This window comes from Macaca nemestrina, chromosome 7 (assembly GCF_043159975.1).
Source record: "Macaca nemestrina isolate mMacNem1 chromosome 7, mMacNem.hap1, whole genome shotgun sequence".
Classification (NCBI taxonomy): Eukaryota; Metazoa; Chordata; class Mammalia; order Primates; family Cercopithecidae; genus Macaca; species Macaca nemestrina.
In genome coordinates this window covers 150,736,050-150,755,370 of record NC_092131.1, presented here as the reverse complement: position 1 = coordinate 150,755,370, position 19,321 = coordinate 150,736,050, and the positions used below count along the sequence as shown (strand labels likewise).

At 36.7% G+C, this 19,321-nt stretch overlaps 1 long non-coding RNA gene across 1 annotated transcript in view; it reads left to right on the top strand.

Moving 5' to 3' along the window:
* Window positions 1-416: 416 nt before the first annotated feature.
* Window positions 417-19,321, top strand: part of LOC139355429 (uncharacterized) — a 35,904-nt gene continuing 16,999 nt past the window's right edge. Inside the window, exon 1 of the long non-coding RNA XR_011606048.1 lies at window positions 417-600. This is a non-coding gene — a long non-coding RNA (uncharacterized lncRNA). The remainder of the gene's footprint in view (window positions 601-19,321) is intronic.

The following is a 19,321-nucleotide window of genomic DNA, read 5'->3' as shown; positions in this document are numbered from 1 at the left end:
TCTGCCAATCACCTCGCTTCCCGGTCAGGGAACCAAGAAATGTAGCAGGAAGAGCTGCAGACAAAACCCCTTAGACACCGAGTTAAAGAAGGAAGGGGTTTATTCAGCTGGGAGCATTGGCAAGACTACTGTCTCAAGAGCTGAGCTCCCCGAGTGAGCAATTCCTGTCCCTTTTAAGAGCTCACAACTCTAAGGGGGTCCGTGTGAGAGGGTCATGATCGATGAACAAGCAGAGAGTACATGACTGGGGGCTGCATGTACCAGTAATCAGAACAGAACAGGACAGGGATTTTTACAGTACTTTTCCATACAGTGTCTGGAATCTATAGATAACATAACCAGTTAGGTCAGGGGTCGATCTTTAACTTCCAGGCCCAGGGCGTGGCACTGGGCTGTCTGACTGTAGATGTATTTCTGCCTTTTAGCTTTTGCTGCTTCTTTCTTTAGAGGCAGAAATTGGGCATAAGACAGTATGAGGGGTGGTCTCCTCCCTTACTGTGAAGAGAAAATAGAGGGAGGAGGGAAGAAAAACAACAAAAGAACAATCCTGGAAAATCAACATAGGCCACATTACTCTCAAGTCCATACATCAGTAGGCAGGTATGAAAGTGACTTACCTATGTAAATAGGTTGCTGTTGTTTTCTTCTGAAGTTTGTCTGGCTTCAGTTCACAGGGTTTTAAGAAAGCAAAGCTTAGTTTTCAGTGACTCCAAATTAGGAAAAATGGGGAAAAAAGAAGGAAAACTAATTGAAAACATTATTTTTGAAGACTTGTAGTCAACAAAAAATAGGATTTGGTTCAAACTGAAAAAATAATAAAAATCAAAAACAATTAGGCAAGACCAGACTCTAATAACAGCTGTACTATAGTTTTTGAAACATAACTTCTCCTCCCTTCAGTTTCCCAGTTTTACTAAAGACAAATCATGGTAGGATTTATTTGCTTTATTAGACTTGATCTGATTATTTGTGTACAGTACAGCAAGATTAATTATTTTTATATAGGTTTTTAAATTGGCTTTGATGGAACCTTGTTCCATGGTAGGAATCTCAGGTTAAGACTTTTTTTAAAGCCCAGCCCAGCCATAGATTTGTACCATTAAGTACTTATGAGTTGTGTGAACTCCTCTTCTCTTGAAGTTTCTTGATAAACTACCTCCCAAAGAGGACCAAAACAAGACAATAGTTGTCCATTGATGACAAAAAGTTTTAGGGCAGCCACAGTCAAACACACAATTGACAAGGAAATTTGTTACTTCTATGGCACACAATAATTTAATGTAATTATTACTGATAATGTACACTACATTATATCAGAATTACAGGAGCTTCCCATAATTTTGGAACACATACCAATAACATAACTATACAAATACAGCTCAAAGAAAATCAAACACCATTTCATATTTGACAATATTTCCTGTGTAATTTTTATACCAAATAAGCCAAACTATGTCATTTTAGGACTTTAGGGAATCTAATATCTTAAAGGATTAATTAGGCCAGAAAAAGACATAATTTATAATTTAATCTTGGAAAGTTTGTCAATCATCAAAGGTTTAAAACTCTTGTTATCACAAAATGGATCATTCATTTAACCAAATAATAACTCAAAGATTTTTTTAAAAAGGCAAAAACCTTCATTCTTTCAGAGGAGACTTAATTTTCCAAACAATAAGCCCTAATAAAAACAGCATGCAGCCAATTAAATTTGGTTTTCAAAATTTTATAAACTGCCTATAAAATTTTAATCTTGACCATAAGATATAACTTCCTTAAGCCTTTTATAACCTTTATATCTTTTATTAAGGAGTTGGTTAATGCTTCAAGAAAACCTTGTTAATCTGACACAGGGGCCCATATGCTGGTCTTGTATCAGTGTGCCTTTGAAGTTAATGATTGCTTTGTAGATAAACTGAAGTTATCTTTCAAAATTGGCCTTTACAATCTTCCGTGCCCACCTCTACCATGATAGTCCCGGGGCCTGGAGTTGAACAGCTTTAATTTCTGGCCCTGTTTCCTAGGAATGCAGTTTGTTTTGATTGACATCATCATAGGAATGCAGTTTGTTTGATTGACATCTTCTATGGGGCCTGAAGGTGAGGATTTAATTGCTGTCCATGTTTAAGATTTGGCAGGACTTGGTGTCCTTTTAAGACCCAGGAGTCAAAGCCCTGTAACTCACTGTCACAAGGACTTTAAAAGCATGTACAGAAAGATACATGGATGTAATAATTCAATTAAATTTTTTTTACATCAAGCCCAATCTCTAGAATGAACATTATAATTTTAATGAAAGACAACTTAATCTTTTAAGAGTTTTTTTTTTTTTTTTTTTAATAAATCCTCTTATAGTGATTTACACAGACCATTCATGACATGCTTAGACTTTCTGGTTTGTCCTGAACATTCTTTCTTAACCAGTCATTTTATTCTAGGACTAAATTTACCATACAATATTTTGTTCTTACATAAAATTATTGATATTTAAGCTTTCTTACACCCCAAAACTCTTTATTTTTATGATTTTCTTCACATCTTTCCTATTTCCTGGTTCCTTTTAACTTGTTTCATATATAACCTTTAGATCAGCTTTGAATTAGACAAAAATTATTCACCTTTTTAGAAGGACACTTTTTTTGGGAAGAATGTTTTTCTACAATATATTTGTATAGGAAAATAATCAAATAATGAAATATCTATTATTTAATATAACCTTAGATTCTAAACTATAACAAGTTTATCTACAAGTATTTATCCCATTACATTTACTTAATTATTTTAATCATTTACTTATATTGTTTATAAAAACTGCATAGTCATCATTTAAAGCTATGAAACTGTCATTGCAAAATTATAACTCAGACAGTGAAAAAGATCTGCCCTAAATGACTCTATCTTGCTTCTAACTTCCAAGCTGTCATTGTTCACTCCTGGACGCAGGCCAAACTAACTTTGAGAAGGGCTTAGTTTATTGTTAACTTGATACAAAAAGGATAACAGTCCTTTCCTAAGGCAAACCTCCTTACTGCCTGTGTACTCGACTGCCTAAGGCCACAGGATTAGAAGTTACGATAATTTTACTAAATTCAAGATGTAGCTATTTTCATTAAGCCAATATTAATGTCTTATTTGTTAAAAAATTACATAAGCAAAGGTCATTCTGTTTGGAGCTGTTTATAGTTTTGTAACCCTTATGCCAAATGTTGATACCTTATAATATTTGGCAAGGATAAGTATGAAATTGCTTGATTAATAAAGGTAAACAAAAATGCATGCTGGCAATTCTTAAGACATTTCCAATATTGACCAATAATTTTAAAGCTAGCTTATTGAAGATTTTACTTGTCATGTAAACTTGAAAAAACGATTTGACTGGCCTTTTCTTTTTTATGATAAAGTATTTGATTTAGGCGCTTTTATTTTTTTAAGCCAATGAGAGCTCTTTTATATATTTTCAGTAGTGAAATATTGTGTACACAACACATAAATACATAGATGTATAAGGCATGCTGATAAATGTACAATTTATAGATTCATAAAAACCTTTTTCCCTCTATCTTAGACTTTCAGATTCCTCATAACCTCTTTCACAACCCTAGGTAGTTGTCAGCTAAATAGCCTTAAGTTTACATATTAAAGGAAACAAGGTGAAAATCAGATAGCAAAATTTACATCATAAGGTACAGAGAGAAAAACTGGTATACTAGAGGGAGATGAAAGATGGATGCCAAATCAAACATAAAATTATAAAAATTTATCATATGATTGTAAAAGGATACCAGTTATATTTAGATAGGGACTACTTATCTTTTAACTAGATCTCTAAACTTTAGGCAGAACCCACACTGAATCCTGGGTTTCCAAAAAGGGAGAATCATTATGCAGCTAGACCACGTGATCTTACAATGCACTTAAAATTTTTTAAACAAAGGCATTTCTAAGTGTCTGTATTACACTCTAATTTAAAAACCCAAGTGTAGCCTCTGTTGCAATAATTACTTTAGTTAATCAGGTAACACAATACAAAAGCAGCTTAAAAGCTGAGATGAACTTGTCTGTTTATACTCTTAGGGTTCCGCAAAGAAAAACAGGTTTCTCCACCAGATGGAGTCCAGCACCTTCTCCATTTTCTTTAAGGAACCCCAGGTTATTATAAATTATTTAGTTCCCTCATGCAGCAGAGGGTGCAAGAGAAAGAAGAGACAGCAGAAGTATATTAAGAAAACAGAATTCAGTAAACTAGAATAAAAAAACTTTTGCTCAAAACAAGGACAAGGCCCTAGGAGAGAATAAAGAAACCTGAAGACCTTTTAAATACACACATGCACACATGCTGGATGTTAGCTTTTAATTAAGCTGACTTTAACCATTGAGCTCCTTTAAAAACAAAACAAAACCAAAAAAAAGTCTTTTTAATCTCATTACGATATTTCAGCTAGGACAAATTGCTGCTATTTCAGAAGTACCAAGTATCAAACCAGAAAGGGCTTGATTTAGGAACAAAACTCAAGCAACCATGGTGGAAAAAAGAAGGCAGAACCTTAGCTATTGAACTTTAGCCAAGACAAAACCCCAATTCAGCTACTTGCCTAGGGATGGGTCTCAGGCTGAAGACTGCTCTCTACCATCCTAGAAGCAGGAAAAACAACTCGGTCTTCCCTGCTGGAAGTTAGCTCAGACTCCATAAAGGAGTTACCTGCCTTCCATCGTCATGGAAGCAGGAAAACTTGCCTGCCTTGTTGGAAGTAAAACATTTTTTTTAAAAAAAAAGGAGTTGTACAGCAAAATGAACCTTAGATCTCAACCAGATTTGGGGAGATCAGGGATTCTCTAGAGGTGGTGCTCCTAGAGCTCAGCAAATAATCCTATTGGTTTGAGCCATAAAGTTAGCTCATGCTGGTACCAAGTACCGATAGATTTGTCAAAGGTCAGGGACACCTCCACTTAGAATCCCTGTGTGGTTAGTAAAATGTAAACCCCCAAAATCTAAGACAGGTCTTAGTCAATGTAGGAGTTTATTTTGCCAAGGTCAAGGATGCATGCCCATGGCACAGCCTCAGGAGGTCCTGACAACATGTGCCCAAGGTGGTCAGAGCACAGCTTGGTTTTATATATCTTAGGGAGACATGAGACATCAATCAATATATGCAAAATGAACATTGGTTGGGTCCAGAAAGGCAGGACAGCTCAAAGCAAAAGCAGGATAACTTGAAGCAAGGAGAGGGCTTCCAGTTCACAGGTAGATAAGAGACAAATGGTTGCATTCTTTTGAGTTTCTGATTACCCTCTCCAAAGGAGGCAATCAGATATGCATTTATCTCAGTGAGCAGAGGGGTGACTTTGAATAGAACTCCTGTTACCCAGCTCCAAAGTCACTTCCACATTTCTAGGTATCTTTTTTTTTTAATTTTTAATCATTATTTTATTTTATTATACTGTATGTTCTAGGGTACATGTGCACAATGTACAGGTTTGTTACATATGTACACATGTGCCATGTTGGTGTGCTGCACCCATTAACTCATCATTTACATTAGGTATATCTCCTAATGCTATCCCTCCCCCCTACCCCCACCCCACAAGAGGCCCCGGTGTGTGATGTTCCCCGCCCTGTGTCCAAGTGATCTCATTGTTTAATTCCCACCTGTGAATGAGAACATGCCATGTTTGGTTTTCTGTTCTTGTGATAGTTTGCTGAGAATGATGGTTTCCAGCTGCATCCACACCCCTACAAAGGACACGAACTCATCCTTTTTTATGGCTACATAGTATTCCATGGTGTACATGTGCCACATTTTCTTAATCCAGTCTGTCACTGATGGACATTTGGGTTGGTTCCAAGTCTTTGCTATTGTGAATAGTGCCGCAATAAACATATGTGTGCATGTGTCTTTATAGTAGCATTATTTATAATCCTTTGGGTATATCCCCAGTTACGGGATGGCTGGGTCAAATGGTATTTCTAGTTCTAGATCCTTGAGGAATCGCCACACCATCTTCCACAATGGTTGAACTAGTTTATAGTCCCACCAACAGTGTAAAAGTGTTCCTATTTCTCCACATCCTCTCCAGCACCTGTTGTTTCCTGACTTTTTAATGATTGCCATTCTAACTGGTGTGAGATGGTATCTCATTGTGGTTTTGATTTGCATTTCTCTGATAGCTAGTGGTGATGAGCATTTTTTCATGTGTCTGTTGGCTGCATAAATGTCTTCTTTTGAGAAGTGTCTGTTCATATCCTTTGCCCACTTTTTGATGGGGTTGTTTGTTTTTTTCTTGTAAATTTGATTGAGTTCTTTGTAGGTTCTGGATATTAGCCCTTTGTCAGATGAGTAGATTGCAAAAATTTTCTCCCATTCTGTAGGTTGCCTGTTCACTCTGATGGTAGTTTCTTTTGCTGTGAAGAAGCTCATTAGTTTAATTAGATCCCATTTGTCAATTTTGGCTTTTGTTGCCATTGCTTTTGGTGCGTTAGACATGAAGTCCTTGCCCGTGCCTATGTCCTGAATGGTATTGCCTAGGTTTTCTTCTAGGGATTTTACGGTTTTAGGTCTAACATTTAAGTCTCTAATCCATCTTGAATTAGTTTTTGTATAAGGAGTAAGGAAGGGATCCAGTTTCAGCTTTCTACTTGTGGCTAGCCAGTTTTTCCAGCACCATTTATTAAATAGGGAATCCTTTCCCCATTTCTTGTTTTTGTCAGGTTTGTTAAAGATCAGATGGTTGTAGATGTGTGCTATTATTTCTGAGGGCTCTGTTCTGTTCCATTGGTCTATATCTCTGTTTTGGTACCAGTACCATGCTGTTTTGGTTACTGTAGCCTTGTAGTATAGTTTGAAGTCAGGTAGCATGATGCCTCCAGCTTTATTCTTTTGACTTAGGATTGTCTTGGCAGTGCGGGCTCTTTTTTGGTTCCATATGAACTTTAAAGTAGTTTTTTCCAATTCTGTGAAGAAAGTCATTGGTAGCTTAATGGGGATGGCATTGAATCTATAAATTACCTTGGGCAGTATGGCCATTTTCACGATATTGATTCTTCCTATCCATGAGCATGGAATGTTCTTCCATTCATTTGTGTCCTCTTTTATTTCATTGAGTAGTGGTTTGTAGTTCTCCTTGAAGAGGTCCTTCACACATCCCTTGTAAGTTGGATTCCTAGGTATTTTATTCTCTTTGAAGCAATTGTGAATGGGAGTTCATTCATGATTTGGCTCTCTGCTATTGGTGTATATGAATGCTTGTAATTTTTGCACATTGATTTTGTATCCTTAGCAGAAGGCAAGAAATAACTAAGATCAGAGCAGAACTAAAGGAGATAGAGACACAAAAACCCTCCAAAAATATCAGTGAATCCAGGAGCTGGTTTTTTGAAAAGATCAAAATTGATAGACTGCTAGCAAGACTAATACAGAAGAAAAGAGAGAAGAATCAAATAGATGCAATAAAAAATGATACAGGGGATATCACCACCAACCCCACAGAAATGCAAACTACCGTCAAAGAATACTATAAACACCTCTATGCAAATAAACTAGAAAACCTAAAAGAAATGGATAAATTCCTGGACACATATACTCTCCCAAGACTAAACCAGGAAGAAGTTGAATCCCTGAATAGACCAAGAGCAGGCTCTGAAATTGAGGCAATAATTAATAGCCTACCAACCAAAAAAAGTCCAGGACCAGACGGATTCACAGCTGAATTCTACCAGAGGTACAAGGAGGAGCTGGTACCATTCCTTCTGAAACTATTCCAATCAATAGAAAAGAGGGAATCCTCCCTAACTCATTTTTTGAGGCCAACATTATCCTAATACCAAAGGCTGGCAGAGACACACACAAAAAAGAGAATTTTAGACCAGTATCCCTGATGAACATTGATGCAAAAATCCTCAATAAAATACTGGCAAACCGAATCCAGCAGCACATCAAAAAGCTTACCTACCGTGATCAAGTGGGCTTCATCCCTGGGATGCAAGGCTGGTTCAACATATGCAAATCAATAAACGTAATCCAGCATATAAACAGAACCAAAGACAAAAACCACATGATTATCTCAATAGATGCAGAAAAGGCCTTTGACAAAATTCAACAGCCCTTCATGCTAAAAACTCTCAATAAATTCGGTATTGATAGAACGTATCTCAAAATAATAGCTATTTATGACAAACCCACAGCCAATATCATACTGAATGGGCGAAAACTGGAAAAATTCCCTTTGAAAACTGGCACAAGACAGGGATGCCCTCTCTCACCACTCCTATTCAACATAGTGTTGGAAGTTCTGGCCAGGGCAATCAGGCAAGAGAAAGAAATAAAGGTTATTCAAATAAGAAAAGAAGTAGTCAAATTGTCCCTGTTTGCAGATGACATGATTGTCTATTTAGAAAACCCCATTGTCGGCCGGGCGCGGTGGCTCAAGCCTGTAATCCCAGCACTTTGGGAGGCCGAGACGGGTGGATCACGAGGTCAGGAGATCGAGACCATCCTGGCTAACATGGTGAAACCCCATCTCTACTAAAAAATACAAAAAAAAACTAGCCGGGCAAGGTAGCAGGCTACTGCACTCCAGCCTGGGGGACAGAGCGAGACTCCGTCTTTAAAAAAAAAAAAAAAAAAAAAAAAAAAAAAGGAAAACCCCATTGTCTCAGCCCCAAATCTCCCCAAGCTGATAAGCAACTTCAGCACATTTCCAGGTATCTTTACAGCAGCACTTCACTATATCATGTGAAGGAAAAATAAATCTTCAGGCCCCCAAATCACTAAGCTAAAGGGAAAAGTCAAGCTGGAACTGCTTAGGGCAAACCTGCCTTCTATTCTATTCAAAGTCCCCCAACTCTGCTCACTGAGATAGATGCGCCTCTGTTTGCCTCCTTTGGAGAGGCTAATCAGTAACTCAAAAGAATGCAACCCTTTGTCTCTTATCTACCTGTGACCTGGAAGCCCCCTCCTTGCTTCCAGGTCCAGCTTTTGCTTTGAGTTGTCCTGCCTTTCTGGACAGAACCAATGTTTATCTTACATATGCTGGTTGATGTCTCATGTCTTCCTAAAATGTATGAAGCCAAGCTGTGCTCTGACCACCTTGGGCACATATCACCCGGAGCTCCTGAAGTGGTCATGGGTGCATGTCCTCAACTTTGGCAAAATAAACTTTCTAAATTAACTGAGACCTGTCTGATTTTGGGGGTTCAAAACTGGTACCAACTTACTGTTAGTCTGTTCTCATGCTGCTAATAGACATATTTGAGACTGGATAATTTATAAAGAAAAAGAGGCTGAATGGACTCAAAGTTCTCCATAGCTGGGGAGGCCTCACAATCATGGTGAAATGTGGAGGCAGATTGAACGCACATATTTACATGGCAGCAAGCAAAAGAACATGTGCAGGGGAACTCCCCTTTATAAAACTGCAAGATCTCATCAGATTTATTCACTATCACGAGAACAGTGTGGGTAAGACCAAGTCCCATGATTCAATTACCTCCCACCAGGTCCCTGCCATGACCCATGGGAATTATGGGAACTAGAATTCAAAGTGATGTTTGGGTGGGGACACAGCCAAACTATATTAATACCTAACTCTTCGATGCCCAGATACCAACAAACATCCACAAACATCAAGACTATCCAGGAAAACATGACCTCACCAAATAAGCTAAGGCACCAGAGACCAATCCTGGAGAAACCGATATGTGACCTTTCAAATGAATAATTCAGAATAGCTGTGCTGAGGAAACTTGGCAGAATTTAAGATAACACAGAAGAAATTCAGAATTCTATCATATATAACAGATTGAAATAATTAAAAAGCAGAAATTCTGGAGTTGGAAATATAATTGACGTACTGAAGAATGTATCAGTGTTTTTGTTTTTTGACATTGTGTCTCACTCTGTCACCCAGGCTGGAGTGCAGTGGCACGATCTCAGCTCATTGCAACCTCTGCCTCCCAGGTTCAAGTGATTCTCATGCCTCAGCCTCTTAAGTAGCTGGGGTTACAAGCACATGCCACCACACCAGGCTAATTTTTGTATTTTCAGTAGAGATGGGGTTTTGCTGTGTTGCCCAGGCTGGCTTCAAACTTTTGGGCTCAAGGGATCCACGTGCCTTGGCCTCCCAAATTGCTGGGATTACAGGTGTGAGCCACCATGCCTGGCCCAGAGTCTCTCAACAGCAGAATTGATCCAGCAGAAGAATTAGTGAGCTTGAAGACAAGCTATTTGAAAATACAGAGGAGACAAAGAGTGAACGACAATGAAACCTGCCTACAAAATCTAGAAAATAGCTGTAAGCTGGCCAGATCTGAGTTGTTGGCTTTAAAGAGGAGGTAGAGAGATTGTGGTAGAAAGCTTATTCAAAGGGGATAATAAGTGACTTCCCAAACCTAGAGAAATATGTCAGTATTCAAACAGATTTATAGAACATTATAAAACATTAAGTTTTAACCCAAAGAAGACTACCTCAAGGCATTTAATAATCAAATTCCCAGAGGTCAAGAATGAAGAAAGGATCCCAAAAGCAGCAAGAGAAAATAAACAACATACAATGGAGCTCCACTACATCTGACTTTTCAGTGGAAACCTTACAGGCCAGGAGAGAGTGGCATGACATACTTAAAATACTGAAGGAAAATCTTTTACTCTAGTATATCTGGTGAAACTATCCTCTAAACATGGAGAAATAAAGACTTCCCCAGACAAAAGCTGGAGAATTTCATCAAAACCAGGTATGTCCCATAAGAAATGCTAAAGGGAGTACTTCAATTAGAAGAGGATGTTAATGAGCAATAAGAAATCATCCAAAGGTAAAAAAGATTCCGTGTTAACAAGTACACAGAAAAACACAGACTACTATAATACTATAATTATGGTATATAAAGTATTTGTATCCTGAATAGAAATATGAAAAGATGAACCAACTAAAAATAACTACAACTTTTCAAGACCTAGATGGTATAATAACATATACGCAGAAACAACAAAAAGTTAAAAAGAGTGGGGACAAAGTTAAGGTGTAGAGTTTTCTTTTTGCTTCTTTTGATTTTGATTTTGATTATGCAATCAGGGTTAGATTGTTATCAGTTTAAAAAGTGGGTTATATAAAATATTCGCAAGCCTCATGATAACCTCAAATCAAAAAACAACAGATACACAAAAAATAAAAAGCAAGAAATTAAAACATCCCATCAGAGAAAATCACCTTCACTAAAAGAACAACAGGAAAGAAGGAAAACAACCAGAAACCAAATAAAAAAACGGCAGGAGTAAGTCCTTATCAATAATAACATTGCATATAAATGGACTAAACAATCAAAAGATATAGGTTGAATAGATTAAAAAAAAACAAAAAACCCCAATGAGCTGTTGCCTATGAGAAAAACACTTCACCTATAAGGACACATACAGGCTGAAAATGGAGGAATGGAAAAAGATATTCCATGGCAATGGAAACCACAAAAGAGCAGGAGTAGTTATACTTACATCAGACAAAATAGTTTTCAAGACAAAAACTATAGAGACAAAGAAGCTCACTATATAATGATAAAGGGGTTGGTTGGGTGGAGTGGCTCACTCCTGTAATGCTAGCACTTTGGGAGTGGATCACTTGAGTCCAGGAGTTTGAGACCAGACTCGGCTAGATGGTGAAACCCTGTCTCAACAAAAAGTTAGCTGTGTGTGGTGGCACACGCCTGTAGTCTCAGCTACTTGGGAGGCTGAGATAGGAGAATCACCTGAGCCTGGGAGGTTGAGGCTGTAGTGAGCTGTGATCATGCCACTGTACTCCAGCCTGGGTGAAAGAGTGAGACCCTGTATCCAAAAAAAAAAACAAAAAACAAAATGATAAACGAGTCAATTCAGCAAAAGGATATAACAATTTAAAATATATATGCAGCTGGGTGCAGTAGCTCACACCTGTAATCCCAGCACTTTGGGAGGCTGAGGTGGGCAGATCACTGGAGGTCAGAAGTTTTGAGACCAGCCTGGTTGACATGGTGAAACCCCATCTCTGCTAAAAATACAAAAATTAGCCCAGTGTGGTGGTGGGCACCTGTAATCCCAGCTACTCTGGAGGCTGAGGTAGGAGAATTGCTTGAACCCAGGAGGCAGAGGTTGCAGTGAGCCAAGATAGTGCCACTGCACTCCAGCCTGGGCAACAGAGTGAGACTCCATCTCAAAAATAAGTATATATGCAACAACACTGGGGCACCCAGATAAATACAGCAAATTTTAGAGCTAAGGAGAGAAGTAAGCTCTAACACAATAATAGCTAGAGCCTTCAACATCCCACTTTCAGCAATGGATATATCTTTCAGACAGAAAATCAAACACCGTATTTAATCTGCACTATAGAACAAATGGACTTAATAGATATTTACAGAACATTTCATTCAACAGCTACAGAATACACATTTGTCTCCTCAGCGTATGAATCGTTCTATAAACTTTCCTGTTAGAATTGCTTTTCTTGCTTTGCATAAATTTTAGTATGTTTCCATTTCTGTTTGCCTCAAGATATTTTAACATTTTCCTTTTAATATCTTCTTTGGCCCATGGATTGTTAGGAGTATGTTTAATTTTATTGTATTTGTAAAGTTTCTGAAATTCCTTCTATTACTGATTTTTAGTTTCATCCTATTGAGGTTAGAAAAGATTATAATTTTAATTTTAAATTTGTGAAGACTTGTTTTGTGGCTTAACTCATGACCCATCCTGGAGCATGTTCTATCTGCACTTGAATGTGTATTCTGCTATTAAATGGAATGTTCTCTTTAAGTCTGTTAGGTCCATTTGGTCTCAAGCATAATTTAAGTCGAATATTTTCTTACTGATTTTCTGTCTGGTCTGTTTATTGCTGAAAGTGGAGTACTGAAATCTCCCACTATTATTGTATTGCAGTCTATCCCTTCAAATCTATCAATATTTGCTTTATGTGTTCAGGTGCTCTGATGTTGGATGCATATGTATTTACATTTGTGATATCCTCTTGATGAACTGACCCCTTTATCATATAATCTCCTTTGTCTCTTATTGCAGTTTTAACTGAATGCCTAATTATCTAGGTATACTTTGGGTCTCCAGTTGCCTGGAATATATTTTTACATCCCTTCACTTTCAGTTGATATGTTTCTTCAAACGGGAAGTTAGTCTCTTGTAGGCAGCACATAGTTGGGTCTTTTTAAAAATAATCCATTTAGCCACTTGATCTTTTGATTAATCCATTTATATTCAATGTAATTATTGATAAAGACTACTGCCAATTTGTTAATTATTTTCTGGTTGCTTTGTAGGTTTTTTTTCTGTATCTCTTCTCTTGCTGTCTTCCTTGTAATTAGATAATTTTCTGTAGTGGTATACTTTGATTTCTTTTTATCTTTTATGTGTCTACTATGTTTTTGCTTTGTAGTTATATGAAGCATGCATAAAGCATCATATAACAGCTACTTTAAGCTGATACTTTGATTGCATACAAAAACTCTATACTTTATTCTCCCTCCTCACATGTTACGTTTTGGTTGTCACAACTTACATCTTTTTATATTGTGTATTCCTGAACAAATAATTGTAACTGTTATTAGTAATTTTGAGTTTTAACCTCCATTCTAAAGATATAAGTCATTTACACACCGCCATTACCATATTATTCTGACATTCTTTTTTATTATTTTAAAATTTTTTTGTGGGTACTTAGTAGATATATACATTTATGGGGTATATGAGATGCTTTGATACAGACATGCAATGTGAAATAAGTCCGTCATGGAGAATGAGATTATATAATTCATCCCTTCAGGCATTTTTCCTTTGAGTTACAAACAACCCAATTACATTATTCAAGTTATTTTAAAATATACAATTACGTTATTATTGGCTATAGTCATCCTGTCGTGCTACCAAATAGTAGGTCTTATTCTTTGTTTTTGTGTACCCGTTAATGATTCCCACTTCCCCCCAAACCCCCCGCTACCCTTTCTAGCCTCTAGCACCCATCCTTCTACCATGAGTTCAATTGTTTTGATTTTTAGATCCCACAAATAAGTGAGAACATGTGATGTTTGTCTTTTGTGCCTGCCTCGTTTCACTTAACATAATCTCCAGTTTCATCTATGTTGCCACAAATGAGATCTTATTCGATTTTATGGCTGAATAGTACTCTATTGTGTAAATGTACTACATTTTCTTTATTCATTCATCTTTTGATGGACATTTAGGTTGTTCCCAAATCTTAGCTACTGTAAACAGTACTGCAACAAATATAGGAGTGCAGATATCTTTTTGATATACTGATTTCATTTCTTTTGGGTATATAGCTGGCAGTGGGATTGCTGGGTCATGTGATAGCTAAATTTTTAGTTTTTTGAGGAACCTCCAAACTGTTCTCCACACTGGTGGTACTAATTTACATTCCTGCCAACAGCGTACAATGGTTTCCTTTTTTCCACATCCTCACCAGCATTTGATATTGTTTGTCTTTGAATATAAGCCATTTTAACTGAGGTGAGATGGTATTTCATTGTAGTTTTGATTTACATTTCTCTGATGATCCATGATGCTGAGCATTCTTTTCATATGCCTGTTTGTCATTTGTAGGTATTCTTTTGAGAAATGTCTATTCAAATCTTTTGCTCATTTTTATTGGATTATTAGATTTTGTTCCTATAGAGTTGTTTGAGCTTCTTGTATATTCTGATTATTAATCTCTTGTTGAGGGGGTAGTTTACAAATATTTTCTACCATTCTGTGGGTTGTCTATTCACTTTGTTGATTATTTCCTTTGCTGTGCAGAAGCTTTTTAACTTGATGTGATCCCATTTGTCCATGTTTGCTTTGGTTGCCTGTGCTTTGTTGGGTATTGCTCAAGAAACATTTGCCCAGACCAAAGTCCTAGAGTTTCCCCCAGTGTTTTCATGCAATAGTTTCATAGTTTGAGATAGCTAAATTTAAGTCTTTAATCCGTTTTGATTTGAGTTTTGTATATGGCAAGAGATAGGGGTCTAGAATCATTCTTTTGCATATAGATTTCCAGTTTTCCCAGCACCATTTATTGAATAGACTATTTTTCTCCAGTGTATGTTCTTGGCACCTTTGTCAAAAATGAGCTCACTGTAGGCATGTATATTTGTTTCTGGGTTCTCTGTTCTGTTCCATTGGTCTATGTGTCTGTTTTTATACTAGTATCATGCTGTTTTTGTTACTGTAACTCTGTAGTCTAATTTGAAGTCGTGTAATGTGATTCCTCCAGTTTTCGTTTAAGAAAGGTATGGCTATTCTGGGTCTTTTGTGGTTCCATATAAATTTTAGGATCGTTTTTATCTATTTCTATAAAGAATGTCATTGGTATTTCAATAGGGATTGTGTTGAATCTGTGTAGATTGCTTTGGGTTGCATGGACATTTTAACAAAATTTATTCTCCTGATCCATGAACATGGAATATTTTTCCATTTTTTGATGTCTTCTGTAATTTCATCAGTGTTTTAGAGTTTTCATTATAGAGATCTTTCACTTCTTTGGCTAATTCCTAGGTATTTGATTTTATATGTGACTAATGTAAAGTACCACTTCCTAATTTCTTTTTCAGATTGTTTGCTATTGGCATATGGAAATGCTACTGATTTTTGTATGTTGATTTTGTATCCTGCAACTTAATTTATCAGTTCTAATAGCTTTTTGGTGGTCTTGGAGATGTTTTCTCAAATATAAGATTATATCATCAGCAAATAGGGATAATTTGAATTATTTCCAATTTGGATGCCCTTTATATATTTCTCTTTTCTGATTGCTCTAACTAGGGCATTCAGTACTATGGTGAATGACAGTGGTGACAGTGGTCATCATTGTTGTGCTCCAGATCTTAGAAGAAAGGCTTACAGTTTTTCTCTATTCAGTACGATATTAGCTGTGTCTGTGGTATATGGATTTTATTGTTTGGGGTATGTTCTTCTGCACTCAATTTTTTAGGGTTTTCATCATGAAAGAATGTTGAATGTTGTCAAATGCTTTTTCAGCATCAATTGAAATGATCATATGGATTTTGTCCTTCATTCTGTTTCTGTTCATGTGATGTGTCACATTGATTTATTTGCATATGTTAAATTATCCTTGCATCTTCTGGGATAAATCTCACTTGGTCATGATGAATCATCTTTTTAATGTGTTGTTGAATTCAGTTTGCTAATACTTTGTTGAGGATTTTTGCATCAATGTTTATCAGAGATATTGACCTGTAGTTTTGCTTTGTGGTGGTGGTGCTTTGTCTTTGTCTGGTTTTAGTATCAGGGTAATAGTGGCTTCATAGGATGAATTTGAAAGTATTCTCCCCTCCTCTATTTTCCAGAATAGTTTGAGGAGGATTGGTATATTGGTAGAATTCAACAGTGAAGCCATTGGGTCCTAGGTTTTCTTTACTGAGAGACTTTTCATTATGGCTTTGATCTCGTTACTTATTTATTGGTCCATCCAGGTTTTGGATTTTCCTAATTTAATCTTGGTAGGTTTTATGTATCTGGAATTTGTCCATTTCTTCTAGATTTTCCAGTTGATTGGCATATACTTAATAGTAGTCACTAATTATCTTTTGACTTTCTGTAGTAGCAGTTGTGATATCCTTTTTTTCATTTCTGATTTTATTTGAATCTTTTTTTTTTTTTTTTTTTGGAGACAGAGTTTCACTCTTGTCATCTAGGCTGGAGTGCAATGGCGCAATCTTGGCTCACCACAACCTCTGCCTCCCGGGTCCCAGTTCAAGCAATTCTCCTGCCTCAGCCTCCTGAGTAGCTGGGATTACAGGCATGTACCACTGTGCCCTGCTAATTTTAGTATTTTTAGTAGAGACAGAGATTCACCATATTGGCCAGGCTGGTCTCAAACTCCTGACCTCATGATCTGCCTGCCTTGGCCTTCCAAATTATGCCTGTAATTCCAAAGTGCTGGGATTACAGGCATAAGCCCCCGTGCCAGGCCCCTCTCTGTTTTTCTTAGTCTGGCTGAAGTTTTGTCAATTGTGTTTAACTTTTTCAAAAAATGAACTTTTTGTTTCATTGAACTTTTATGTATGTTTTCAATTTCATTTATTTCTGCTCTAATCTTTATTTCTTTTCTTCTATTAATTTGGGGTTTGGTTTGCTGTTGTTTTTCTAGCTCTTTAAGATGCGTTGTAAGCCAGGCACGGTGGCTCATGCCTGTAATCCCAGCATTTTGGGAGGTCAAGAAGGGTGGGTCACCTGAGGCCCAGAGTTCGAGACCAGCCTGGCCAGTGTGGCGAAACCCCATTTCTACTAAAAATACAAAAATTAGCCAGGCATGGTGGCACACACCTGTAATCCCATCTACTCAGGAGGCTGAGGCAGGAGAATCATTTGAACCTGGGAGGTGGAGATTTCAGTGAGCCAAGATCACACCACTGCACTCCAGCGTGGGTGACAAAGTGAGACTCTGTCTCAAAAAAAAAAAAAATTATTTGAAGTTTTTCCTCTTTTCAGATGTAGGCAGTTATAGCTATAAACTTACCTTTTTTAGTTGCTGTATCCCATAGGTTTTTGTATGTCGTGTTTTGATTGTCATTTGTTTCAATAAATTTTTCATTTTCCTTCTTAATTTCTTAATTGACACACTGGTCATTCAGGAATGCATTGTTTAATTTCCATGTGTTTGCATTGTTTCCAAAATTCCTCTTGTTTTCTAGTTACATTCTATTGTGGTCAGAGAAGATGCTTGATATGATTGCAGTTTCTTTGAATGTTTTAAGACTTGTTTTGTGACCTAACATATGGTCTATCCTTCAGAATGATCCATGTGCTGAGGAAAAGAATGTGTACTCTGCAGCCATTGGATGCAACATTCTGTAAATGTCTATTAGATCCATTTGTTCTATAGTGCAGATTAAGTATGGTGTTTCTTTATTGATTTTCTGTCTGGAAGATCTGTCCAATACTGAAAGTGGGGTGTTGAAATCTCCAGCTATTACTGTATTGAAGCCAATCTCTTTCTTTAGCTCTAGGAATATTTCCTTTATATATCTGGGTGCTCCAGTGTTAGGTGCATGTATATTTAAAATTATGTCCTCTTGCTAAATTGACCCCATTATCATTACATAGTGACCTTCTTTGTCTCTTATGATAGTTTTTTTCTTGAAATATGTTTTGTCTAATATAAGTATAGCTACTCCTGCTCTCTTTTGGTTTCCATTGGCATGGATTATCTTTTTCCAACCTTTTGTTTTCAGTCTATGCATGTCTTCATAGGTGAAGTGTGTTTCTTGTAGGCAACAGATCAATGGGTCTTGTTTTTTTATCCATTCGGCCAGTCTGTTTTTTGATTGGAGAGTTTAGTCCATTTACATTCAATGTTGTTATTGATACGTAAGAATGTACTCTTGCCATTTTATTATTTGTTTTCTGGTTCCTTTGTAATCTTCATTTTTTTCTTACTGTCTTCCTCTAGTAGAGGTGATTTTCTCTGGTGATATGATTTAGTTTCTTGCTTTTTATTTCTGTATATCCATTAGATGTTTTTTGATTTGAGGTTACCATGATGCTTTCAAATACTATCTTATAACCCATTATTTTAACCTGATAACAACTTAGCACTATTTGCATAAACAAGCAAAAAAAACACTAATAAAAGTCTATGCCTTAACTTCATCCCCCTCCTTTTTAAATTTTTGTTGTTTCTATTTATATCTTATAAATCTTAACTGTCTTGAAAAGTTGTCATAGTTATTATTTTTGGTTGGTTCATCATTTAGTCTTTCTACTTAGGATAACAGAAGATTACACAGTACACTTTCAGTGTTATAATATTCTGTATTTCTCAGTGTACATACTATTACCAGTGAGTTGTGTACCTTCGGGTGATTATTTATTGTTCATTGATATTTTATTTTATTTCTGGTTGCAGTATTCCCTTTAGCATTTCTTGTAGGACAGGTCTGGCATTGATGAAATCTATCAGGTTTGTTTATCTGGGAAAGTCCTTATTTCTCCTTCATGTTTGGAGGATGTTTTTGCTGGATATACTATTCTAGGGTAAAAGTGTTTGTTTTTTTCAGCACTTTAAATATGTCATGCCACTCCCTCCTGTAAGGTCTGTAAGGTTTCCACTGAAAAGTCAGCTGGCAGTTATTGGAGCTTCATTGTATGTTATTTCTTTATTTATTTTCTCTGGTGCTTTTAGGATCTTTATCTTTGACCTTTGGGAGTTTGATTATTAAATGTCTTGTTGCAGTATTCTTTGGGTTAAATTTGTTTCATGTTTAATAACTTTCTTGCACTTGGATATTGATATCTTTCTCTAGGTTTGGAAAGTTTTCTGTTATCCATTTGAA